Source organism: Saimiri boliviensis, chromosome 3 (genome assembly GCF_048565385.1).
Source record: "Saimiri boliviensis isolate mSaiBol1 chromosome 3, mSaiBol1.pri, whole genome shotgun sequence".
Classification (NCBI taxonomy): Eukaryota; Metazoa; Chordata; class Mammalia; order Primates; family Cebidae; genus Saimiri; species Saimiri boliviensis.
The window spans coordinates 32,000,400-32,028,000 of record NC_133451.1 but is presented as its reverse complement, the minus strand read 5'-3'; positions in this window follow the sequence as shown (position 1 = coordinate 32,028,000).

Below are 27,601 nucleotides of genomic sequence, written 5' to 3'. Positions count from 1 at the left end.
TTCCTAGGTTTTCTTTTTTGTAAAGGTATTCATGGAAACATTCTGTATAAATTTTCACTCTTATTAGTAACATGTTCTGTATGTATTGTAACAGTCAATATATATAATATAAATAATAAGAGGCCTCCTTTTTGCATTTAATGCAAGCTTGTGAATCTGGGCCGTGGTTGTCTTTTTCTGCTGTGTCAGGCAGAATTTCCAATAATGTTCAGCAGTAGCCTCAGTCTTGAATAATTGGCCCCTTTGGAGTGTGTCTGAAACTAGTAAATACAATGGAATTTGATTTCTATGATTATATTGTATAATATCATTGAACTTAAGATAGGAAGATCATCTAGGTGGCCTGATGTGGTCTCATAAATGCCAATCAGTGGGTATGAAATTTCAGTTTTGCAAGATGAATAAGTTCTAGAGATTTGCTGTAACACATTATTTCTGTAGTTAATAATACTATATCATATACCTGAAAATGTTAAGAGAGCGGATCTTATGTTAAATGTTCTTACCACCATTAAACGAATTACTTTTTAAAAGCAGAGAATGTTCTCTGGTTGATGCTAAGAGGGGAATGGGAAATGTAACCTAAGAGTACTAATATTAAAACCCTGGTAAGTAATGAATTCCTCTAAATTCCTCTTACTAAGACTCCTCTTCATTGTAAAATTGCAAAATTCTTCACCAGCCAAAATTACATAAGTCTCACTCATTTGACCAAATCAAAGACCATCACATAAAAATTAGAGTGAGTTAAAAGCTGTGTGTGTGTTCTCATGTGTTGCACACATCCTAAAAAATACTTCTGAGATCTATATTTAGAAAGGTGCACTGATTTTTCAAGTACTCCTCCTAGTTGTGATTTAGGCTTGATAAAGCTTGATTATATGCATGATACCAGTCTTTTTTCCACTACAGATTCTTGTCTTAGTTATTTTAAGCCCTTATTTTCACTTTCAATTAAACTGAGAGACTTCAGGGTGTATCTTTTATGGCCAATCTTGTAACTTCGCTTTGTTACCTCTAGCAAACATTATTGTTTTGGGGGGTGGCAAGGGGTAAATCCCTCTGCAACAAAGGCATCTGGAAATCCTGGTAACAATGTAAAATTGTCACTGGTAGTTTTTACAAATCTTTATAATTCTCTTCTGAACAATGCAGAGAAATAACTTTCTACTTCAGGAGACATAAATTTTAGGTGAAGTTCAGAAAGGCCTCATATATCAAATATAAGACTGGCCAGGAATCTGAACAATTTTTTTTGGTTTGGGCTTTTCTCATTCTAAAATATGACATCATATCAGTTTACCAATGATACAAGGGAATTTCAGCGAAGTTAAATTATACTTTTAACTGCTACTGCTACTGTATTGTATGATGTAGAGAGTAGAAAGTACAAACTGTGATTACTTTTTAAGAAATCATTTGCTATAACACACAGAAAATCCATAAGCCTGTGCTATTGTGGCAGTATTTAAACCAACGTGATGAACATCTGTGTATCTATCTTTTGCAAAATTCTGTGCTAAGTACAGAGAGTGAAATAAAGATGAATAATAATAGACCCTTGTTCCAACAAGTTCATTGGCGTTAGGGTAAAATAAATCAGCAGATGACTCAATCACATTATATCAAGTGATAAACGCCCTGCGAGAGGGAAAAAGCGCAATAGGTTCAGAGTTAATTTGGAACAATTCTTGCTACAGCGGCCAGGAAAGGACTCAAGGGAAAAGGAAAATTTGGTGTAGTGCATGAAGGTTGGGAAAATAATAAACTGAGAAGAAGGAAAGTACCCATGAACAAGTTAACTTCTTGACCACTATCTCCATTTACTTAGTAAAGTATTAGATTCTTCACGCTAATATGTTACTTAAGGAGAAAGACTTTTCAATGACAGAAATCACGATAATGAGATCATGTTTTCTGGTTTCTGAATAGCCTGGCTGAATATTCATCCTATCTTGTATTTATTTTTCATGAGAAGGTGGTATTTCTCCTCTATTTCCAGAATAAGTGGTCTGTGAAACTCATAAAAATGAGACAGTGATAATATTGAACATGTAGTGTGTATTTACTACACACCAGCCTCTCTTTGAGCTAAGCATTCTGCATGAATTCTGTCTTCATGTATTTAAACAACACCTGAGCTTTGAGAATTTCAAGACTTTAACAATGTTGATGCTATAGTTAGAAATCAAACCCAGTGTTTCTGATAAGAACACATGACATGCTCTCATTACTTTGATAAAGTTTTTAAATTTGAATATGTGTGGGCCTCTCTGAAAAAAACAAGTAAACTTAAGAGATACAAAAAAGTTGAAAATATTCCAGTCCAGTGGTTTTCTAACTACTGTAGGGAGCAGGAACAGGAGAGATGAAGGTGTAGGAGCCCGGATTGAATCATGTTTCATGACATAGATTTACTCATATTGTTTCCACATTAAAGACTCATCCATTCTTTCCCATGGTTCCCCCAAATCTCATCCCTGTATGTATCTGATCAAAGCCCAAAATCTCATCGTTTAAGTTAGTTTCTGGCGCAGATCATGTTCCTGAGTGTAACTACTCAAGTAAGTTTCCTGGGACAAAGTTTCTTTCCATTTTCAGACATCTGTAGAGCCTCAACAGTACATAATGGCAGGGAAGGCATAGGATATAAGTTATAAAACATCCACCTTAATAAATGGGAAATAGAAAGAAAAATAAGTTTCTGAAGACCAGTTTAAAGAATGTTGAAAATTCCTTATTAGATTTCCAGGCTTAAGAACAATTCTCCATCACTCTCCACCCCACCCTCTGTTCTCTTGGTTCTATCCTTTGAGTCATTTTTCCTTTTACAAAAGTGGGCGTGTGTTTGTATCTGAGCAGCTGATCAGTGTGCTTTCTGCCGGTGGAATTCTGGGGGCTCCACAACCTCCTTTTATTTTGTACTTTTTGTGTATCATGCAGGCAAACTTTCTGAAATCATTTTCTCAAATACCTTATGAATCTCTTGTGGATTTCAATGAAGTTTAATTCATTGGGTCAAAGTTGCTGCCACAGTTCTTTTTGAAATAATCTCTCCCTACTTCTTATTTAGATTGCTGAAGCACAAGGCTTTTAGTCTTGAGGCTGATTGAGAGATTCAGAGAAACGTGTTAGGTATATTATCAATTTATTTATGGATCATTTGTGTGACTAAATACTCTGACCTTTTGATCTTCGTGAGGTCATAGTAAAAGGTTTTGTAGTTATACCCTTAGGTCTTCATGCCATACTTTTGGAAGACATTTCTCAACTTTAACATTCATTGCCTTCTGAAAAGAATTTGTATTTTCAAAACTATCAAGATATGGATTTTTTAAACTATTATTTTTCAAGTTATTCTCTTAGACTATCTATGTCCTTTCATATTTTATTATATCTAGCAAGAAAAATAGAATCAGGTGGCACTGTCCATACTTTGCTTGAAAATATCCTCAGCTAGATAAAGAAACTCATCTTCACAACTTTTGTTATTCACATAACTGCAGGAGGCAATGTTTCTAAGCTTTCTGTCACTGTATTACAAGGATTCCTCAATTGATTTTTGAACCCTCAAGAGCACACGAATGTTCATTGCAGCACTGTTTACAATAGCAAAGACCTGGAACCAACCCAAATGCCCAACGATGATAGACTGGATAGGGAAAATGTGGTACATATACACCATGGAATATTATGGAGCCATCAAAAACGATGAGTTCACGTCCTTTGTAGGGACATGGATGAACCTGGAAACCATCATTCTCAGCAAACTGACACAAGAGCAGAAAATCAAACACCGTATATTCTCACTCATAGGTGGGTGTTGAACAATGAGAACACATGGACACAGGGAGGGGAGCACTACACACTGGGGTCCGTTGGGGGGAAATGGGGGAGGGGCAGGGGTGGGGAGGTGGGAAGAGATAGCATGGGGAGAAAGGACAGATACAGGTGAGGGGACAGAAGGCAGCAAACCACACTGCCATGTGTGTACCTATGCAACAATCTTGCATGTTCATCACATGTACCCCAAAACCTAAAATGCAATAAATAAATAAATAAATAAATAAATAAATAAATAAATAAAAAGAGCAGTGTCCTGAAGTCCATACTTACACTAACAGGTTCAAGGAAACTTAGAGTTTGTCTATAATATTTCTCAAAATTTTTCCAGAATATGCCCATTGCTCAATTCTAATGCCACCATTACAATTTTAGATATTTTTTATAGCAGGACCTTCTAAGTACTAAAATGTGTACTAGTTTTAGATTCCTGGGTAACAAATTATCACAAATATAGTAGCATAAAACAGCATGCATTTCTTATCTCACTGTTTTTATGAGTCAAGAATCTGGCCATGTCTTTAGTCTTTTGATTTAAATTTCACAAAATGGCAATTATTAAAGTGTCAGCTAGGGTCAGTATTTCATCTGAATTCTAGACTAAAAAAGGATCTGCTTCCCCACTCATGTGGTCATTGGCAGCATTGTACTCCACATCACTGTAATATTCACAGTAAACACATTGTGGATTCCCTTAGTTTATTGTGCGTTCTGCTTAAGGTTCTGAAAACTACTCTATCTAAAACAATGCTTCCCATTACTTTTTATCATTTTATCCTGCTTTTTTTTTCATTCATAGCACTCACCACTCATTTCTATTATTTTCTAGTTCAACTTATTAAATTATTTATCCTATATTTACCTATCAGAAAGTAAATTCTGTTAGGGCAGGGCTTCGTTGCTGCTTTGGTGGTGTTAGTTCATTGTTTTTGGCCTTAGCATCTAAGAGAATGGCTCACACATTTATATGGTTTGGCTGTGTCTCCTCTCAAATCTCATGTTTAATTGTGATCCCTGTTTTGAAAGCAGGGCCTGGTGGGAGGTGACTGGATCATGGGGGTGGTTTCTAGTGGCTCAGCCTCATCCCCCGTGCTGTCTCATGGTAGAGTTCTCATGAAACCTGATTGTTTGACAGTGTGTAGCACCCCATCACCTTTCATGAAATCTCTTCTGCTGGTCATACAAAGATGGGCCTGCTTCCCCTTTGCCTTCTGCCACGACTGTAAATTTCCTGAGGTCTCACAGCACAATCCCTGAGGCCTCCCCAGCCTCCACAGGCTGCACTCTCCTCTTGTTCAGCCTGTGGAACTCTGAGTCAAGTAAACCTCTTCTCTTTTAAATTACCCATTCTCCAGCAGTTCTTAATACCAGCAGTTCTTAATGAAAATTAATATACACATGCCATGGACACAAAAATATTTATTGAATGCATAAATGAAAATCAGCGTCACGATGTTGTGGAGCAGGTTCATTACATACTGGTTACCAAGATGTCCAGCAAAACAGTACACTCACACTCACAAGCTACATGAAATGGATTTGTTACCAATGGACCATAAGGGACAACAGAAACCTCAAATTCATTGTAGCTTGTCCCCCAAGGTTATAAAAAGCATTCTGGGGCAAGTGAAGTCTTATCTGTGCATGCCGAACTTGCACTACAGCTGAGGGACCCCAGAAATCAGCCCACCCTGGCTTTTATGCCCTGAGGCAAGTAGCTTGCTGGACTAAAGCAGTCATCAATAACATCCCATTTCTAGGTGACATCCAGCCAGTCCCCCACCATCTTAAAATGTTGCATTCTCAGCATATTATACAATTATTCTTGAGAATTGCAAGCAGGAAATGAGACAGAAATGGATCAGACCAAGGTCATTCAGAGAATTGGCCTGCAGATGTCTGGTTAGTGAATTATTATACACAAACTATAATAAGAAATGCTTAAAAATTTAATAAAGCTGTATAAATATTAAGTAAATTTAGCCAGTTTATTTGGAGGTAAATGTATAGACATAAATTCCATTATATTTTAAGGTATAATATTACAAATATTTAATCAAAATGTTTAAATGAAGAAAAGACATAAATTATTATAAGTAAACCTATAAGTTGTGAAAAAATACATTTGGCCTTTCTAAAATATTCATGTCTTAAAGTACATGCACTAACCTTGAACAAAATAAATCAGCTATTATATACTCAGATTTTACTCAGAAACACAAATGGATAGAAGGAGTCTAGAAAGACAAAACAAAACACAGAAAATTTGCAGAGGCTGTCAGCAGGTAAATAGAGTATGAGTTCATTTAAAATTCTTTACAATTTTCTATATTGTACAATTTTGTTATAAATTATTATACATCAAATTTTATTAATCATATAAAATACCTAAATCTATGTTTCCTTCACATTGCACTTAATTTCTGTAGGGCACACATGTCATTTAAACAATGCACTGTGCTCATGTGTGGGTATGTGTATGTGTTTGTGGGTGTATAATGGACGCAAAAATCCTGAGATGTGATAGCAGATGTAACAATAATGTCTGTATTTAGGCAACAGCTATTTTTGACTCTTTCGACAGAGTACAACATGCTTACCATTCTAAAATTTGAAATTTATTTCATGATATATCAGAGTTAAAATATTTGGTGTTAAAAAATACCTGCAGTAAACACTTTGAACCTATGGATCAATAATATAAATTGAAAATAAAATTTTTATTAGCCTTTTCTCTAGTCACTGGTCAACAATTTAATGAGTTGCAGTGTTTTATAGAAGCAATGACAAAAATAATGCACTTAGTGTGCAAATTTCATTTGTGTTTCTTTATTAGAGACTTGTTTAATATTCTGGCTTACATTAAAGACGATTCATGACAAAGTGGAGACGGAGTAGGATGGCACAATTCCAGTCTGGGCTGTTATGCTGCCTTGTTGAATAAACTTTTGACATCTGGTTTTAAATGACTTCCCCTTTTAATAATGGCATTAGACTAGTTATACTATATATTTCCTTCCTGCTTCTTTATTGTAAGCATTTATAGAAATATTTTTTCTTTCTGAATTAAATTTCATTTGACAATGATACTCAATGAGTCATGGAGTATAGTTTAAAATAGATTTTTATTTGAAAGAGGAAAAACTTGAAACATTCTAGCACAGAATGATACTGGTTTCAATTACATTTCCATATGGAATTAGGTCACTAGTTTTAGTAAGACATTTAGACCTTTTTGGACGTATCATCACCCTGGAATTAAACAGCAAATTAAAACTCTCTGGAATGAATTTTTTATACGTAAGGATATTAAAACCATAGTAAGTACAAAGATTGTCAGAATCATTTTAAAGAAGTCAGAGTTTTTTTTTAAAGTTGAGATACCCACAACAAAATTAGTAATTTTTTCTAAGCATAGATAAGAAAAATGGATACTAGTAGAATTAGGTTGGAATAAAAGGCAGCACAGGTACCCAGTAAGAGATTTTACTTCCTCAGCACCAATGTAAATTCTCAGAATAAGAGTTCAATACAACTCCCAATTTCTTATCTTATATTTGTCATGTGGGAAATGACATACAGATATTATGTTGTTTGTGTTTTAAAATAGAGCCACAGCTTTACTCCATTCTAAGTAATTGATGTGACTTTGAGTAGTGAATTTCCATATTTAAGCTTATTACTTTTCACAGTTACAAGTATTGTGTACAGGCTCATCTAAATAATATTTGATCATGATAATTTTTTAAAAATTAAAATCAGCATTAATAATAATGGTAAGTTATTTAATATCACATATTTAAAGAGGTCTTTTAATTAATGTATTATTATCAAGTGACAGAATGAAATCAAAGTAGACAGAATTTGAAAGCTGATGATTTGTTTAGACATAATCTAGACTATATTGACAGTTTCATTTATTGTTAACAAACTCTTACACAATATTTATTATATGTCAGCTACTGTTTTGAGTGATTTGCGATACTAACTCATTTAATCTGCAAATTAACCCTAGGTGGGAGATGCTACTGTGCTCATCTGTATTGGATAGAAGCAGATGCCAAAGCCCAGAGACTTTAGGTGCCTTGCACTAGATCTCAAAATGAATGGCACGGTCGGCATTCAAACCCAGGCAGTCTGATATTTCACTCTCTGCTCTTAACACCTATGCCAAATACTTCTTTAACAGAAAAACAAAATGAAGCTCATGAAGGCTCTATGCCTTACTTCAAGCCTCATAGCTATTATTGAAAACAGCTTGAACAATGTTCTCTCAAATCACATTAATATGTAATGAGCTGGGGGAAAGGACACTAAAATAATTAAGAGCAATCAAACATGTTCATGGTATAAAGTATCTCCTGTTTTCTGTTTACATTTTACTGCAGGTTCTGGGAGTTAGAAAAGACATGCCCTTTTTTTCTTAAATTCCCTTAGTTGTTTTACTCAGTATTTGCTAAATGATACTACTCTGTTAATATGCAATGTTTCATGTTAACCTAAGCTGAAGAAAGAAGGAACAATGATGAAAACTGGGGTGGCAGAGATGGGGGAGGTTAGAAACAGTGACACGAACTGAAGAACAAATGTGGGATTTTCATTTCATAAACATAGAAAAACCCGATGACGGTTTTGGAAGAGTCTCTCCATTAGTTGTTTCCAGTACATCATCCCAACTAGCACGTAGGCAAATCTGTCCCCCCTTCAAAAAGATATTCTGCATTTGTGCTCTTCCATAATATAAACATCACAGATGAAGAATAACAAACACAAATGCCTCCGAAAGAGTCTATATTCATTGTACAGGTATTAAATTAGGAAATACAGTGTGGCTACAGCAAACTGCTGTGCCTCTGTCTTGTCCATAAAGGCAGTCAAAGACTTGACACCAAAGCCCAGTAAACTGTTTCCCTTTAGGAATATGGCCCAGTTGGTACAAGATGTCAGATTTTGACTTTTATGCAGGTTTGTTTAATGTTAAAATGTCAATCCCTTTTGTGTGTGTGTGGGATAAAACAAGTGTATCCAGACACCAGCTCTAGATGACTTTTTCAGGCAGTTTTCAACCTCTGCCATAAATAGTTACAGAGAAAGACTTGATTGTGTAAATTTATTGGTTGGAAAGTGACAAAATGTGTCTATGAAACTGTATTTAAAATCATCACGTTCTGTTTCGTAGTGAAGCCACTTGGAGTGTTGAATGCATGACAACTTTCAATACATTTTTTATAGTTGGAAAATAGACACATATACTTTACTTCTAGAGTTCTAAAAATAGATGAAATGTGTTTTTGCTTGAAATAATTACACTATTGTGCACTCACATTTACCTAAATTAATATTTAAAGATGAACCAGCTGAAAGTGAAATTGAATTAAACTAAGGTATCATATTGCATTGTGTGCTGATGTTTTGTACTTGATCAGATATGTAAATGTCAGTCTATAAATATAATAAGCTGTGCATACAAAATAGATAAAGTATAAGATGCTTAAGCCAATATAACATGTCTTTAGAATATAAAATGTGGCATAAAAAGATTGAGCGCAATTGCTTAATAAATAATGCAATAAAATGTAATAGCTGTTACAGCATGTTTGTGGGATGAAATTGGAAATCTCATAGAAACAACAATTCATATAAATGTGTCCTATACATCTGAAAACTCAAAAGCTTCACAGTTCAAGAACAAGTTAGTGTCTTAATAAGTAACAGAATTAATGTTGGTAATTGATGTTGAATAGATTACTTACATTCAATTCTTACATCTGGATGTTAATGTCATCCTGCCTACATAACTTTGTGATGTTTAAATATTTCTGAAGTGAATCTACATAGAGTGCTCTGTAGAAGCCTCAAACACACTCTTCATGGAGTTATAAGTCTCAAATGTACGCTTTACATTTGAAGCAAAGCTCTATTGTTTTTAGAAGCTAAATATTTTAACTCTTACCCCACATTTAGTCTTTTTCCCCACTCCAGAAATGCAAAAAAGTAAGAGAAAGATATCTTCTTTGCAGTGGAAAAAAGATATCTTCGCAGCGAGAAAAAAATATTTCTAGGAATATATGGCTGGAAATGGAGGCTGCTTAGAATTTTTCTGGCATTTGGGATCATGACTAAAATACAACTGGTCTATTGCTGAAGCAGAATGAACATCATTGTTCAGTATGTGAGCCTGAGCTAGAAATCTGACTGTTATATACCAGGTCCTGCACTACAAGCCATTATCTTGTTCAGCCATTACAATGGGCTATTTTTAGTGATGAAAATCAGAGGCACAATATGTCATACAGATCCTGAATGAGAATCAGCACTCAGACATATCAAGGCTGTACTTTCTTCATTTGTTCTAAGAATTGTGTAGTATATAAAATATCCATAGTACAGTATATGACCCTCAGTATGCTTTCCAAAAATTATTTCAAATCCTGAATGCCAATGCAACAAAGAACAGAAGAAAGCAGGCAGTGCCAGCTAAGAAGGCTTGTGCGATAATCTGAAAGAGGAGAAGAGATGTTTGAAATAAGAGGTGAAATTAGATTTATTTTGTATTTAGAGGGTGGTCAAACACAGGTTTAAATTTAGTTCAAGGCCAGACTTTATAAGACTGTGAAATAAATGAATATTATTATTATCTTCATTTCCTGTCCATATTAGTAATGCCAGTTACCCAATTGGTAGATAGAAAGAATACCTCTCAAATGGAGTTGAATTATTAAAAATAATCTCCTATTTTATATTTTTAAAAGTTTCAACATGTGTACAGTAAGTAAGCAGATGGGCAGAAATTTTTTCACTTCCTTACAGCTGTTCCATGTCTTAATATTTTGTTTTTATTTAAATTTGTGTATAAAGGATGTGAAGTACTACCAACTATTCAATGCTTTAAATTTGACCTCATGTTTCTTTGAAATCTAACCTTTTTGTCTTTATTACAATTTTCTCCATCCTGTGGTCTCTTTTTAAGATTTAAAAGGCCAGAATATTTGACATAATGAATCGTTAGGAATGCATTTCTGGCATGTGTTATAAAAGACTTATCTCTGGACAGGCAAGAATGTCTTCCCTTTTTGGAAGAACATTTTTCTGCCTGAGCCATGCTCTATCAGGAAGAGACTTTGGATAAAACCGTTTCCTGGAAACTCAGTGACAACCAGAGGTGTCCAGTGCAGTCTGGATTTTGTCAGAAACTGAAAAACAATATAGATAAGGCCAGATCTTCAGGAATTCTAACACATTTCCCCAGTAGAAAGAAAAAAAAATGTTTTTCCAAATTGTTGATCCTCCCTCTGAGGTACTTTGAAAATTTTTTAAATTTGATTTTATTTTCTAAAAATAAAGTTTGATTCTTTACCAAACATCATAGCAGCAATTAAATGTTGTGCATTACACCGTGGAGATATAATATACTATTCAATTCTTAGAACAAATGAGGCTACTGTAGCCTTGATGTTCAAATTGGTAGTCAATAGAATATAGTTGTCAAAATAATGCTATAGCAAATGGAAAGGTATATAAAACACAGTTCTTATCTTTAAGGAACTTGTGAAGAGGGAAAAATGAATGCTGTACTTGCAGAGATACACATGGAATTCTTGGACAGCTTGGAGGGAAGAGAGAATACACTAGGATTTGGAAATTCTGAACGGTTTGGAGAAGAAAAGGTAGTGTTTAAATTGCTTTGTGCTAAGACTCTTCATTCTGTGAAGGACAAAGGATCACTGCTAGAAGTTGTTTTAGAAAGAATAAAATAGGGGTTCAGAGGTCTGAGGGATATAGTCCTGATATGTTTTTCTCTTTGCAGAAGAGGTGAAATGACAGCGACAACAGGACCGTCTACTGCAGTCTTAAGCTGTTAAACAGTAACACCAGGGTATGTTATTATACTCAGGAGGGATGTCTGAAAGTGTGTCATAAGAAGAAGCATAAGGTCAGTGGCTACTGTGCTTTAGGGAAAATTTCATATGACAATTAAGCTAGAATTAGCTCTATTCTTGCCAAAAGTCACAACTCCTTGAGGTATTATTAAAGAAAGCTACCTGACTAATCAACCAAACTAATATTGTGGCCAAGATTCTGGTGTCTCAAGTGGGCTGAACCCAGTAATCAGTGGACTTACATAATGGGGTCTGCACGTGGCCTAAGCTGGCCAGTTCTTATGCTGAAATTTCTCCAAATTGGAAGAAGACAGAATTACGTTTGTTTTTGCTTGCTGGCTTCTGTAGCATTTTGCAATCATTTTGCCTTTTCCTTTTGTTTTCTGTTTGCTTTCTTCCTTTTAAAAATCTTCACACAGGGGCTAGGGAAAAAGATTGTTTACTTAATTTATTTCCTGGATTACTTCCTAATAGTCTACTGATTTTTTTTTTTTTTTTCTGTAATATCCTCTTCCGTTTCTAACCCCAGACCTGAACAGTCCTAGACTTCCATGAGCAACATCAAACTAATGTAAAAGAAGAACGGAAAGTGAGAACTAGAGAGGGACACAAGTAAATGAAAATACAGAAATCCAAACAGCCATGTGGTGGGCCTGTCACCAGTAAAGGTGTGAAGTCACTTGAGTAAGCCCAAATGCCTTACTGGATTATCCAGTGCACCTCACAGCTGGCCTTGACCTCAGGCAACTAGAGTGTGACTGCATGCCTGTTTAAGTCAGCCAATTATTTTTTAACTTCTATCATGTTTCAGGAATTGTGCAGATGAATAATGTATGGTCTGTCCCCTCAAGTTGCCTATAGTGTAATTTAAGTCAGGCAGATTGACTAAAGCAGGCAATGTTAAGCAAGTGCAATGATAGAGCTATATATAGGGCAGTTCTGTCGCCTTTAGGGAAGGGCTCAGAAATGTTCCAAGAGAGGGTACTACCTCAGCTGAGACAAAACACCAGAGTGGATCAACTAGATTTACCACCATTGGAGTTAATGGTAGCAAGTCAGAATGTATCTCTTGATGTATCCTTGTGCATTTATAATAAATACATATTCTGTATTTATATGTATACAAATATATATGTGAGTGTGCCAAATATACATGTACATGTATGCATTTGATTATCTGTGTGTCTTTGTAATATGTTATACACATTTATTTTACATTATAATTAGAGTTTAATTGAAACGTTGATTTTAGGAAATAATGGAATAACCTTGTGTAACCTGGATCTTGTTTTGCCTAATTATCCCTGTGCACTAATGTGACAGGGAGGATTCAGAGGAGAATAATTTTAAGCCTTTCCGCGAGCTTCCAAAGTCTTTTATAAGTTATGTTCCACTTAACGTTATAGCCAAATGGGGCCAAGGGTTGACTCCAAACTTCCTATTAGATTATTAGATGGCATCTAATCTAGGCAGCACAGAACTAGTTTTTTGGTTTTGGTTTTGGTTTTTTTTTTTTTTTTTTTTTTTTGCAAGGACTGTGTTGCCCTGTGGCCACCACCAGAGGGCTCAGCAGGAATTGTTCTTTGAACAACACTATAGAGTAGTTCACAGAAACAGCAGCTTTTTTGTTTGTTGGTTTGTTTGTTTGTTTGTAGAGAAACAGGAGAAGGAGAAAGAAAGAACCAGCTAACTCTCACACTGAGTGAGAGAATCCAGAAAGATGGAATCCAGGAGAGGAAAGCAGCTTCCATACTGAGTGGACGGGAATAGAGAGAGATGGAGTTTAGGCGGGGAAGGCAGTCTTCCATGAGAGAGTGTGGAAGGGGACTCCAGAGGGGAAATCCAGGATAGAGAAAAACAACTTCCAAGAAGGGAGAGTTTGTGGAAGAGGATCCAAACATAGAGTCCTGAAACGGCAGCTTTCAACTTTTTTTTTTTTTTTTTTTTTTTTTTTTTTTTTTTTTTTTTTTTTTTTTTTTTGCCAGAGAAGGGTCTAGGGAGAAGATAAGGTTTTAAATAGACATCATTAGGAGCAGTCACTAGGAAGTTACTACTAAATAAAGCAAATGTCAGCTGCTGAAAGCCCGTGTGTTGACAGTTGCTGCTGCCCATGTATGTTGAGAAGAGTATCAGCCAAATTAAGAGACACTGAACTCCCAGCAATGGAAGAAACAGCCATTCTGGAGGTACAGCTGGCCATTGTTTTTAGCATCCTAAGGTACAGCCTTGAAAGCCAATGGGAAAGTTGAATGTGCAATCTTTCATTGTATTTTTTCCTAAGGGTAAATGATTTCCCAATAGGAAAGACTGGAACAAGCAGAATTTTCAGGTGGAAAGATAGGGTTGCAGATAGAGGGAGTAGAGATAAGCCTGTTATTTGTTAGATTTGTGCCTACAATTGTTCATCTGTAAAATAGGGACGGTGAATTTTACTTTATTGTGTTGTTTTGAGTGTATAATTAGTATATATTTCTCAAAGACTGTATGGTAGTCAGAATTATGGTTCTTCAAAGATGTCCACTTTGTACTCCCCAGAATCCATGATTTTATTATTTCACATGGCAAAAGTGAATTTGCAGACATTTTACATGGCAAAAGAGAATTTGTAAAAGATTAAGAATGTTGAGATAGGGAGATTAGTTTGGATTCTGTAAGCGGTCCCCATGTCATTATAAGAGTCATTATAAGAGGGAGTTAAGCAGGTCAAGATAGAGGAAAGAGAATGTGACCAGAGGCAAAGACTGCAATGATGCACTTTGAAGATAGAAGGGACCATGAGCCAAGGCGTGTAGGTCTGCATCCAGAATCTGCAAAAGACAAAGAGTTTCTCCTGTTGTTTCCAAAAGGAAGGCAGTTTTGCCTGCACCTCCGTTTTATCACTGTAAAGCTCATTTTGGATTCTGAACTCCAGCATTGTAAGATAATTAGTATGTGGTAAGTTTTCGAAAGTGCTAATGGGAAACTAATGCAGACTACTACAATGTCATAGAGGAACTTCCATAAATATTATATAATTACTAATTACTTGATATTTTACAAAATATAGTTTTAAAAATACTTAAGACTCAGTAACACAATTAGTTTATTAGCTACTGTTTATGAGAGTACAAATACTGTGGACAGTGCTTTGTATATATAATTCAGTTTAATGAATTATCTCTTGTGCAACCAACATCAACATAAAACAATTTTAACTTCAATCAAATTACCACTTATTTAGCTCCTATTCTGACAGTTAATACTGTAGATGTTTGACATAGATCATGTCTGTATCTCCCATTCTTTTAACACAGACTAGATATTATTCCTATATTTTTCCCATTTGTTATTTAGAACCACTATAAGCATCAAAATCTACTCTTTATTTAATTGGAGTTCCTTGTTTAGGTTGCAAAATGGAAACAATAGCTAGCTTGTCTGAAGCCTTTCTTCTCACTCTTGGAATTCTGCATTTAGTGGTTTTTGTTGTTGCTGTTTGTTTGTTTGTTTGTTTTCAAGTAGTTCTGAACTTCATTTAGTGATAGCAGTGTATTTGCCTTCAGTGCTCCTAATTTATTCATGGTCATGCCATGGCTTCTTAAAAGGGAAGACCCTTTTCTTTCTAAATATGTTCAATTTAAGAAACAAAGAAAGATGTACATTAGACACAGTTAAGCAGGTCTATTTATATCGTACATATAGACAGTGTGTTTCAGAGCTCTTGACCATCTGGAGATTAACATATGGCATGTATAATAATCATAACAATCCTGTAATTCATAAACCAGAGCATGGAGCCTCATTGTAGCCTGTTTCCGTAATGACAACCTTTTCTTAATTAGAAATGGATTGAGGTCATGTGATTTTTTTTTCAAATTGCAAAGTTATTTCTATGAAAACTTTTTCAAAGATAAATTCATTAACTTGCAAACATAATGAATTTCCAATTGGCACGTGTCTTTAATTGTACAATTGTGCTGTCCTCCATCATGCTAACCTCAGCTGTAAGCTCTGTGAAGGCCAAGGCAGTTATGTTCCTGTTTACGTTTACAGTACTTAACGACATAATAGACTATGGAAAAACTCAATATATACATGTAAAACAAATTTAGTAAATCACATTACTGTAAGAAATACAATTCTATAGAAGAGAATGAGCCATCATTAAAAAAAAAAAAAGACAAAGCTTATTTCTATGGAAATCAATGTCACATTATTAGTTATGACACATTACTAATTATTGAATTTGTTTTCAATTCTAAGGGAGCTAATTATCTAGTCCTAGTCCCTGTCACTTATTCAAACATCTAAATAAACACATACAATTGTCGTGGTCTGTTGAGACACTTTACCATTCACCTCTTTGTTCTAAGTTTATTCCCCTTTCTATTATTTTGCTTAGATTCTTTCTTATGTGGTTAAGCTTCTATCTACTCATTTTCTTTTTGTTTTAAAGTCAGTCCATATATGTATGATACGGTTACCCAGCTTCCACTTTTCTAGAATACCTTCCCCAATCCTATTGAACACATTGATCTATTTGTCCTTGCTCTTATGTTTTTGTGTAACGATGCCCTTTATAATTACATATCTTATTTCTTGGTTACCTGTTGCCTAGTTATTTACTCTAATTGTTTTCCCATCAGCAAATTCTTAACTTAATAAGCCAAGTGGCTAAAAAATAAGAAAAATGTTTTGTTCCCCTTTCTTATGAAATTCTCATGTTTAGCAACCACATATGTTTAATAAGTTCTGGATTTTGTCTACTGTATTCATCTCTGTAATCATTGAAAGTATTACAAAGTAGAAATTCAGTAAATATTTGTGAAATCCTTGAAGTTGATTACCTTATTAAGTAGCATTTATTCAACATAATTTTTGAGAGGTTAGGTTAGGTCTGCTTTAGCAAATATAGAAATCTTCACAAGTGTACACGCTTTTCCATTTTAAGAAGAAATATGCTTCAGAATTATGCCTTGGCCCCATCTCTAGCAACAAGTCTATCTAGGTTTCAAGATCTACTGCTTGATTTGGCCCATGGGAAAAAATTAAATAAAAGTGTGCTAAGAAACCAGACTGCTTGGCACTGGCAGGAAGGGATATGCATATGCATAATAAGAGACTAGAAAACAGTAGCTCAGGAATTGAGTGAAAAGATATACTCTTGGAATTTCCTACTTATAAGCAAATTACTCTTTTAAAACCTATAATTGTTTTATGACTTACCACCTAAAAGCAGAAAAACATAAATCATTTTCTTAGAGATTATAAAGATGCTGTGTTTACTATAGAAGACTGGGCACATCCAAATGCAGTTTTCTTGAGCAGAATGCAAAATTGCTGCTTAGTTGCTTTTAATTATAAACAGAGAACCTGGCTCCACTACGTATAGTCTGAATCAAAATATCTTAGCAATGTGAATTTACGAAAAATCAACTCTCTAATAATGATCATTAACTCTTAGAAACTTTTAGGGCCTTGTCCCCTCATGAATATGTAAATTCACATCTAATGAACCTTCATGATGTTAAAACTAAACCTCATTTATCATACCTGGCTCATATAGAAGGATTATATTTTTTCAATTTAAATTAAGGAAATAATCACAGTTTTTTTTTCCCCCAGTGAACTTGACAATAAGGAGGACATTTTATTATATGACTGATTTAATAGGTTTAATTTGTTCAAAATTATGAGGAAAATAATTTTTCTCCTTATATAAGTATAAGGCTACAGAGTGCAAAGGAATTGATCTTGCTTTGTTCAGTTGTCTGTTCAACTCAATCAGATGATTAGAAGGTGGAATATCAGGAAACAAAAGCTATTGATTCCTCTGGTAACATACATGCGTTTTTTTAAAAAAAAATTAAGTAAGTCTCCTTTTTTTATTGAAAACGGGTATCTAAGATGAACTAGATATTTTCATTATTTCCTGTGGTAAAACTTAAAAACCTATAAAACAAACAAACTAGGAACTCTCCAGTGTAGAATAATAGCACTGTTTGTATGTCAGGTTTCTTCATTATTACTTAGGTTTATTGTTTAATTGGTTGAGTGTTCCCTCCCCAAACTTTCCCACTTCACACTGCATATTAGTTTGTGTTTTTCCTTTTTAATATTCCAAAGTCTCTTTCAGATCCCCTGGGATTAAGAAATTATCTGTATGATTGCTTTTTGCTATTTTTTATTATTGTTCTTGACGGGGTTGTTATTGTTGCTTGTTTTGAATCCCGTAGGAGTTGCTTTAGTGGCAGGTCGATGACTTTATAAAAGTAGCTGAAATTATCAGCTAGGATGTGATCAAGAGAGGTAACCATTTTAGATAAGCTTTAAAAATTTTCATTATTGGTTTCTAATTTTTAGAACCAGTAAAACATGTCAGACATGAACTATGTATGTGAAAACTTAAAATCGTAAAATTTAAACTTACTAAAAACTTTAAGGATTTGATAGTTGCAGCCTCTTCCATTACAGACATGGAAATACTATATGGGCCTTAAAAAGCTAAGAAATTTGTTACCAGTGTATGCTTTAGAAACTAAAATCATGTTTCTTAGTCTAAATCTTTCCTTAAAACTTGCTTTGAAATGGCTATTGTTGCATGAGACACTTAGCAGAGATTATACTACATATTCCACCTTTCTTGGTGGTATAAGAAACTTGGATATTTTGTAAATAGCTGATTAGCAACTTTTAAAATGATAATTACTGAAACAGGAAGAAACTTTTGTGAAAATCTTATATGCTTATTTATATGAAATCATCAGCACAGGCTAAGGCTAGTCTTTTCTTTTTGATCATTTAACAAGTGGAATACTTAAATCTGATTCTTTCCTCTATCTTTCCATTAGAAACAATAGAATTTTTACCAGTGAAAGGAAAGCCAAATTTTACTGAACAAAAGCAAAATGTTTTCTAAGTGAACCTAGTTGTCTATCATACATCATTACAGTGAAATGATGTGGGCTTTCTTTTACTCGCTTACTTCTGTTCACAACGTTAGCCAAATGGATTGCTCTGATAATTAAGATGATTTCATTATTTTAAAGTACTTTAAATATATTCCTTTGTGGAGTTGGGGTGGGGTTGGAGATTAAGCACCAGGTGCATAGATTAAGTTGTAGTCAAGAATCTTTTGAGATTATAGATTTAAAACACTTGATATCCTCTGTGGCAAAGATACGATGCATTCAATTCAGCCCTCATGTTTTTTTGTTTGTTTGTTTGTTTAAGGTTTCTTTATTTTTAAAAGCTGATAGTATATGATATTCTGCCGTTCCTATTCCAGTTCATAGAGGATAGATGGTGATATGTAGGATTGAAAAGTGAACTCCTAAATTAAATGTGATATAGCAGCTTTTAGTTGAACCCTTCCCCATTTGCCCCAAGAATACCGGCCGGTGACACTTGCGGCTGTGGGGTTTACCCCAAGATAACTTTGTCACAAAATAGCTCACTTTTATTATTATTTTGCTTCACCCTAGTATATCAACTTCATGAACAAAAGACATCATTCTATTTATAGCATTCTGATTTTAGTAGTGGTATTTCCATTTATAAAATTTAATAATTCTCCATTGCTGAAAACGTCAAATCTTAGAAAACATAGCATTCCTACATATGATGTTAACATTGTTTTTTGAACAGTTGTTGGTCCATGAAGATTCATTCGATGAATCTGATTTTTCCAAAGAGACAATGCTGATCTTATTTCTACTTAGAAATAACTCCAAGAACAGTTTTTATATTTTATTTTCACACTGCAAATTAGTCAGATTTGCTTCAGCCTCAAATAATGTGTTTATGTAAAATTAAATGGGTGTTGGAAGGAAGCGGCATATTTTTTTTTTCTAAATGGAATAAAGCAGTATTATTTTGTTCATCTCAATCTTTGCATCTATGTTCAGTCTTTCAGGATTTCTCAACTTTCTATCCTCTATTCTTCTCAACATAAGAAAGTTTATGTAAGCAAGAATATTTCTTCATGCGAATGTTTATGGAGGAAAGAATACTTTTCAATGGCTATATTCATGTAATTTCTGATTAGTTGAAGCTGACAAGTATACATATACATATTATGTATATAAATCAGTAACACATACATAGTACCTATTCTATTTAAAAATAAATGTAGGTGAATATAATCAGGGATTAATTAACAAGATAAAGAAATGTGAGTTTTAAAATGTATGAAATAGTACTCTAAGCAGTATTTGGTTTAAATTGATATCCAGAGTAATGACAGGTAAAGACAGCACTCTGTGTCTTGGTTCGGGAGCAGTTATAAATGAAAGATAGTGTTCTGTATTGCACATATGGATTGAATTAGGTAGAGCAGTAATTCCTACTTGGAAAAGAAACAGCATTTTATGGTGTGAGAGGGTACGCATCATCTTTTATGTCTCAAGTCACATAAGGCTAACAAATAGAAGAGGTAAAACAGGCCAGGCACAGTGGCTCACACCTGTAATCCTAGCACTTTGAGCGGCCTAGGCTGCCGGATCACGAGGTCAAGAGATCGAGACCTTCCTGGCTAACACGATGAAACTTCGTCTCTACTAAAAATACAAAAAATTAGATGGGAGTGGTGACACATGCCTGTAGTCCCAGCTACTTGGGAGGCTAAGGCAAGAGAATCACTTGGACGCAGGAGGCAGCGGTTACAGTGAGCCAAGATCTCACCACTGCACTCCAACCTGGACAACAGAGCGAGGCTCAGTGAAAAAAAAACAAAGAGGTAAAATAAAATGATAGATGCTCTATAATGGGAATGAAAGTGGAAATACAATATTATTCATTGCTATGAATAAAGAAAGTTTAGGCCAAACTATTTGTGTGTGGAAAGATAATCTATGAAGAAGGAAGGCAACTTTGGCTTAGTTGTCAAGGACTCTGGGATTTTTATCGTTCAAGGGATATTACTTGTTTCCACAATAAAATGTAGAAATGGTGATTTCAGAGAAGTGAGTTCATAGTCATTGCTTACTTTTCTATTTGGAAATATGCATACATTATTTTATTTTCTAAAAATATTTTTTCTTTTCCTTGTCATTTGTTTTCTTTTTCAAAAATCATTTAGCAATCATTTACTTTTCATTTTCTGTCTTCAAATATGTTATTTTTCCGGGTTTCATCATGACATCATAGGTTTTTAGCTTATATTAATTAATACACTCTGATTGCTATTTTTTCAATGTATTGTTTATTTGTTTTTCTTTTTTTTGTAAAGAAAAGTGGTTTCAAACAGTAAAAAAGCTGGGCACTGTTTAAAGTGGTAAGGACAGATTTTAACCATTAATATGCTATTGCCATAGAGAAAAGAGTACTCTATGAATTTCACTCAACTTTGATTTTTACAAATGTGACTAGGCTTTATAAACAGAAAATTAGGGTGTAGATAAGGGTGTAAGTGGGACTCAGTAGAGTCAGGGAAGTAAACAATTACAAAAAGGGGGAAGGAAGTTTGATCCATATGAAATCCAACAGAGTTTGCTAACTGGCCCTATTGAATTTAGGCAAGACAGGGATCCTATCTTCAGGCATTGGCTGGAACAAACAGCAGATTTCTTTGGCAGGCAACCCAAGTTTTCTCTGACAGACACTTTACAGAGGGCTATGATCATTCTAGGAAAGTGGCCTCTACCTATTGAAATGAGGTTGTGTTTTATTAAGGTCTTTTTAGGCCAAGTTGAGGCCAATGGAGTAAAGGGCTCAGAAGAGCCTGGGTTATAGTTTGGCCAAGGAGAGAGTTTCTGTCACTGGTTTATGAAATATCTGTAGAAGAAGTTTGTTAAGGATAGTGCCAAACTGCCATTGTCATGGTTAATTTTATGTGGCAACTTTTCTAGGCTGTGGTCCTCAGTTGTTTTGTCAAACACTAGTCTAGATGTTGCTGTGAATGATTCTGTACTGTGATTAACATTTACAATCAGTTGACTTTAGGTAGATTTAGTTGGCTCTTGAACAACTTTAGTGTCAGGGGTGCCACCCCTAGCTCCACACAGTAAAAAATCCAAATATAGCTTTCAACTCCCCCAAAACTTAACGTACTGTAGACCAGGAATCTTACTGAAAATACAAATGTTGATTAACATGTATTTTGTATGTTATATATATTATATAGTCTACTTTTACAATAAAATAAGTTAAAAGGAAATATTAAGAAAATCATAAGAAGGAAAATATATGTTTGCTATTCATTGAGTGGAAGTGGATCTTCATTGAGTGGAAGGTCTTCATGATAAGTAGTCTGAAGAGAAGGAGGAAGAGCAAGAGCAAAGGTTGGCCTTATTTTTTATTTTTTATTTATTTATTTTTCGAGACAAAGTCTCACTCTGTCACCAGTGGAGTCACCAGTGGAGTGGCACAATCTTGACTCACTGCAACTTCCGCCTCCAGAGTTCAAGTGATTCTCCTTCCTCAGCTTCCTGAGTATCAGGGATTATAGGCATACACTACCATGCCCAGCTAATTTTTATATTTTTATGAGAGACAGGGTTTCATCATGTTGGCCAGGATGGTCTCAATCTCTTGACATTATGATCCGCCCACCTTGGCCTCCCAAAGTGCTGGGATCACAGATGTGAGCTACTGCGCCCAGTTGGCCTTATTTTCTTAAGAGTGGCAGAGGCAGAGGAAAACTCATAAATAAACAGACCTTCACAGTCGAAACACTTATTGTTCAGGAATCAAGTGTGTGTGTGTCTGTATGTGTGTATGTGTGTATACATTACAATATGTTGGTTCTATTTCTCTGGAGAATCCTTGACTGATGCACCCCATTTTAATTGACTCAAGGTACTGGCCAAAATTCTAATACAAGCGAGCTTCTGTTTTTGCAATCAGATGAATTACAAACAATAAAATTAGATAAGAAAGATCTTGTATAATATCTTGCTGACAGCATACAAAGTGTTAAGGGTTACTGGGCATGCTCAGCTCTTCATGCAAATTTCAATTCAGCTTTCTGTGCTAAGGGAGTGAGGCCATAGGGGAAACTAATGTTAAAAAAAAAAATTATCTATTCTATGAAAACTGAAACTAATGCAAAGATATAAAAAAGAGAAGGGGAAAACATACCAATGCAAAACCGACGTTCCTTGGATCCTTTCCAAATTTGATCTGCTCATTACTCTGCCCAGGTTCCTGCCACTGTCTACCTCCTTTTTCTACTCACCAGCATCACTACAGCTTCTGTAATGTCCTCTTTCATTTTTCAATTTGTTGGTTATCAGTCAAGGTACTGTGTCATTATTGCTTCTAAAGGATTTTGCAAAACGTTGCCCTCTAAGACAAATATGGCATGTATATTTTCATCTTAGTCTCTGAAACCAATCAAAATGAAGCACAGCCAGGGTGGATAGTTTAGAGTTAGTAATGTGCATTTACTATATATACTTCACAGTAAAAAAAAAAAAAAAAAAGCAAAAAAAATTTTTTTTCTCTAAGTTTGTTTGCTCTCTCACTCCATATCCTAAATTTTTCTATTTTTGTCAGTTTCATTTGCTATAGCAAAATCCCACTATAGTATTCATATATCAATTGACACCTTGCACAAAAAAATAGGTAAAGATAAAATTTGAAACAAAAACATAAAGTCATTAAGCTATTTGAAGTATGAAGATATTTTGTTTTCCAAAGTCTCCACAAAAAGTATTTTGTTCTACTTCCCAAAAGAGCCAATTTTAAGCTCTTAATGTCTGTAATTTAAGACAAATAGAAAGAATGGCATATGGTCATAAGCAAACATTAGGCAATGACATGTATTCATTTGTTGTCTATTATTTTAATGTTATATTAATTCTGTACCAGCAAATTCAGGATTATACAAGTGTATCAATTATTCCATAGTTGATGTTTTCATTTATCTAAGTTTCCCCTCAAGGGGTAGAAGCTGTCTATATACTTTTTTCTTTTAAAATTACCAATTAGTGTCAACATTTGCAATTCATGTAACATCAACCCATCTTGAGCAGAAATACTGAAAGAATAATGAGTTTTGTCTCTGAAGCATTTCAAAACCCTGAATTCATGAAACAAATCAGAAAACACCCAAACAGGATATAAGAAAGCAACTTTGCATACAAGTACACTCAAAGACGTGAAGCTATCTATGTTGAGAGTGAAAATTGACTTACTGTGGGCAGGTAAAATTTCTTTTAAAAAATACATATCCTATCACCTCCACTGTATTTAATTATTTTCCTAGTAATAAGCCTTACATGATATATTCTGATACCATAAGATTTGAAAAAATGAAAAAGAGCAAGTTTTAGTGAGTTTCATAAATATCAAGGCAATATTAAACACTTAGCAAAGCAGCAGATAAACATTTTATCTAATGACATTTAGGCACAGCATGTATCTTATTATTATGAAAAATGAGTTTTCTAAATTGAAAGATCTTGGTATATTACAGTTGGTTTGGCATAAAGATAATTTTAGAATTCAGTTTTAAGAATCATAATCAAGGAGAATTTTGCTACCACGAAGGCTTATTAAGTCTTCTATTGAATTAGACAATGTTGTATCTATAAAAATTCCTTGAAGTCATCACAAATTTCCAGGATAAGGAATCTTAAGCTCATTATCACATATTTTTATTTATTTTTACTTATCAAATATTATATATGTATTTGAGACAGGGTCTTGCTCTGTTACTCAGGCTGGAGTGTAGTGGTGCAATCATAGTTCACTGAAGCCTCAGACTTCTGGGCTCAAGAGATCCTGCCTCAGACTCCTAAGCAGCTGGGACTATAGGCATGTACCATCACTCCAGGCTAATTTATTTTTATTATTATTATTATTTTTTATTTTGCAGAGTTGGGGTTTCACTATATTTCCCAAGCTGGTTTCAAACTCTTACCTCAGCAATCCTCCCACCTTGGATTCCCAAAGTGGTTAGATTACTGGCATGAGTGCTCATTTTTAAACATATGTCTTTTTCAGTTATGGTTCTCCAGAAAAACAGAACCACTAGGATATATACAGATATATAAGAGGAGATATATTACGGGAAGTGGCTTACACAGTTATGGAGGATGAGAAATCTTATGTTAATTTGTGTGCAAGCCAGGAAACCAGGAAAACTAGCAGTGTAATGCATTCCAAGTTTTAAGTCCTAAGAACCAGGGGACCATAGGTGTAGGCCTTAGAGTCCAAAGGCCTGAGAACCAGGAGCTGGGATGTCCTAGGGCAGGAGAAGATGAATGCCTCAGCTCACGAAGATGGTGAACTCATCCTTCTTCTGCCTCATTGTTTTATTTGGGCCCTCAATAGATTGAATGATGCCTGCCTATGCTGGTGAGGATGAATTGTCTTTCTGAAGTCTATTGATTCAAAAGCACAAATCTTCTAGAAATAATCTCACAGACACACAAAGAAATGTTTTATTAACTTTCTAAGCATCCCTTAGCCAAATCAAGTTGACACATAAAATTAACCATCACATTAACATAAATGCAGAATTTTAGAAAGCACAAGAATAGTACCCTTAAAATTTCATATGGTCTTACCATTTCCCTGTTATGGTAGTATTACATTTACTTTATCCTTTGTATGCTCTTTCTGTGTGTACCTATTTATATGTCTCTGTTTGTATACCATTATTTTTCTGAATCACTGGCCAGAAATTGCAGACATGATGGCCTTTTACCTCTATACACATCATGTGAATTTTTTAAAACAGAGACATTCTGTTATATAATTATCGAAATTTAAAAGTATAACACTGATACGGTATTATCGTTTAACCTAAAGTTTATATTCAGATTTTGTTAATTAACAAAATAATATGCTTTATAAGTAAAATTAAATCCTGGATTACATATCACATATGTAATCTTAAACAGTTTGTGGACCTTTCTTTGTACCTTTTACATTGATACTTTCAAGTTCAGAATAGTCATTTCATAGAATGTTTTTCAATTGGCTTTATCTGATATTCCTTCATGACTAGATTCAGGTTATGCACATTTGGGAGAGGAACATGGCAGAAGTGATGTAATTCCCTTCTTGGTGCCTTATATCAGCAGGCACAATATTTGTTAAAATATCGAAGATGTTAACTTTAATCCTTGATTAAACTGCTATCATTCAGGTTTCTTCACTGTAAGTTACTGTATTTGTTTGTTTTGTGTTTTTAAAACAGAATACCTGAAACTTGGTAATTTATAAAGAAAATGTATTTATTTCTTAGAGTCATGAAGGCTTAGAAGTCCAAGGTTAAAGGGCTGCATCTGCTAAGAGCATCCTTGCTGATGGGCACTTGCTGCAGAGTCCTGAGGGAGCACATGGCCTCACATGGCAAGGCTGCTGAATGTGCTATCTCAGGTATGTCTTCCTCTTCTTGTAAAGCCACCAGTCCTACTCCCCTGATAAGAATTAATCAATTAACAAATTAATCCATTAATACATGAAAGGATTAATCCATTCATAAAAGCATGATTAATTTCTCATGGTCCAGTCACCTTCTAATGACTCCACCTTTCAGTATTACCCCACTAGGTTTGAATTTCCAACATATGTCATTTAGGGGACACATTCAAACCATAGCAGTTACCGTTTTATTTTTTTAAATTAATAAATATATTTTGGAGAAATTATGTAAATATCTTGTCATTCTTCAAAATTCCATCCGTTAGTTTTCACATCTATTTACTAACTGATGTTTGACTCGATGTTTATTACTGTGGTTGACAAGATGAGATTCAGCTTCCAATTTCATCACTCCTTCTATATTTGTTAGTTAGAAATCTCTCTGTCCAAATAAACTCTTTTAGTTTGTTTATCTACCTATTCGTTTATTATTTATTAGTGTTGATCCTTGAATTATTTTGTTGAAAATATGATAATTCTTACTGTCATTATTTATTTTGAGTTTCAAATTGTCCCAGATCTCAGCAGGATAAGTCTTTCAAGCAGACTCTTCTGTCTTTTGACATGTATCCACTGTTTCAACATTTTCTTATTTTCTCACACATAAGAATGTTCCAGGATTATTTTTTTCGGTTTCAGTCCTATTTCTTAATTCAGGCATTTCTTCACAATTTCTTGTTGGAGAGAAGGAATTTAGAAACCAAGATCTGAGTTCCATGTGCCCATTGCTTCTGGGTTTTTATTGCTTGTGAGTTGTCTTTGCTGATAGAACTGGGAAGTCATATACACACATCTGTTTCTACTTCTATAGCTAATCACTCACGTATACTAGAGCCTAGGAGCTCACAATGATTACTCCAAATCCAATTCAGCATCACATGATTCATTCTGTCCTTTCCACTTCCATTACTGTCTTCTCCGACAATGACAACACTGGTTCTCATTATCCACAATATATCTGCTTATTTGCTTAGTCCTAAGATTTATAGACAAATGTAGTTTCGGAATTGCTAACCCATGTCTCTGGAAAAAATATATGTCTACTAACTATAATTCAGTTATTTGCAGTAACTGATTTTTATTTTTTAACCTGAGTTTACATTGTCCAATAATGTATTCAAAGTCCATTTGGGCTAGTTATTTGTTTCTATCCACTCTTCAGTGAGGTTGTGCTATTTACTTAAAATACAGGTGTTTTTTTTTTTCTTTTAGCATTTTCTCATTTTTATTCAATATCAGAGGTTTCTTCCAAGCTTTTTTTTTTAATTTTAGTTTTCCTCTCTTTGAGTATGTAAGATATTAGAATGTTTTTAAAATCAGGATTTTACAAAAGGGATAAATTTGGAGATATGCCCCAACACAGGTTATTTTGTGTTTCTTTAGTCTTATCCATGCCTACAGGTAACCAATCTTATTAATTTTCAGTTTATCCTTTTTATATTTCAATTGTTGTTCAATTTTAATAGCTAATTTAAGTTTTTCTGATGCTCAGTTTCACTCTGTTTTACCACTAAAACAGATGG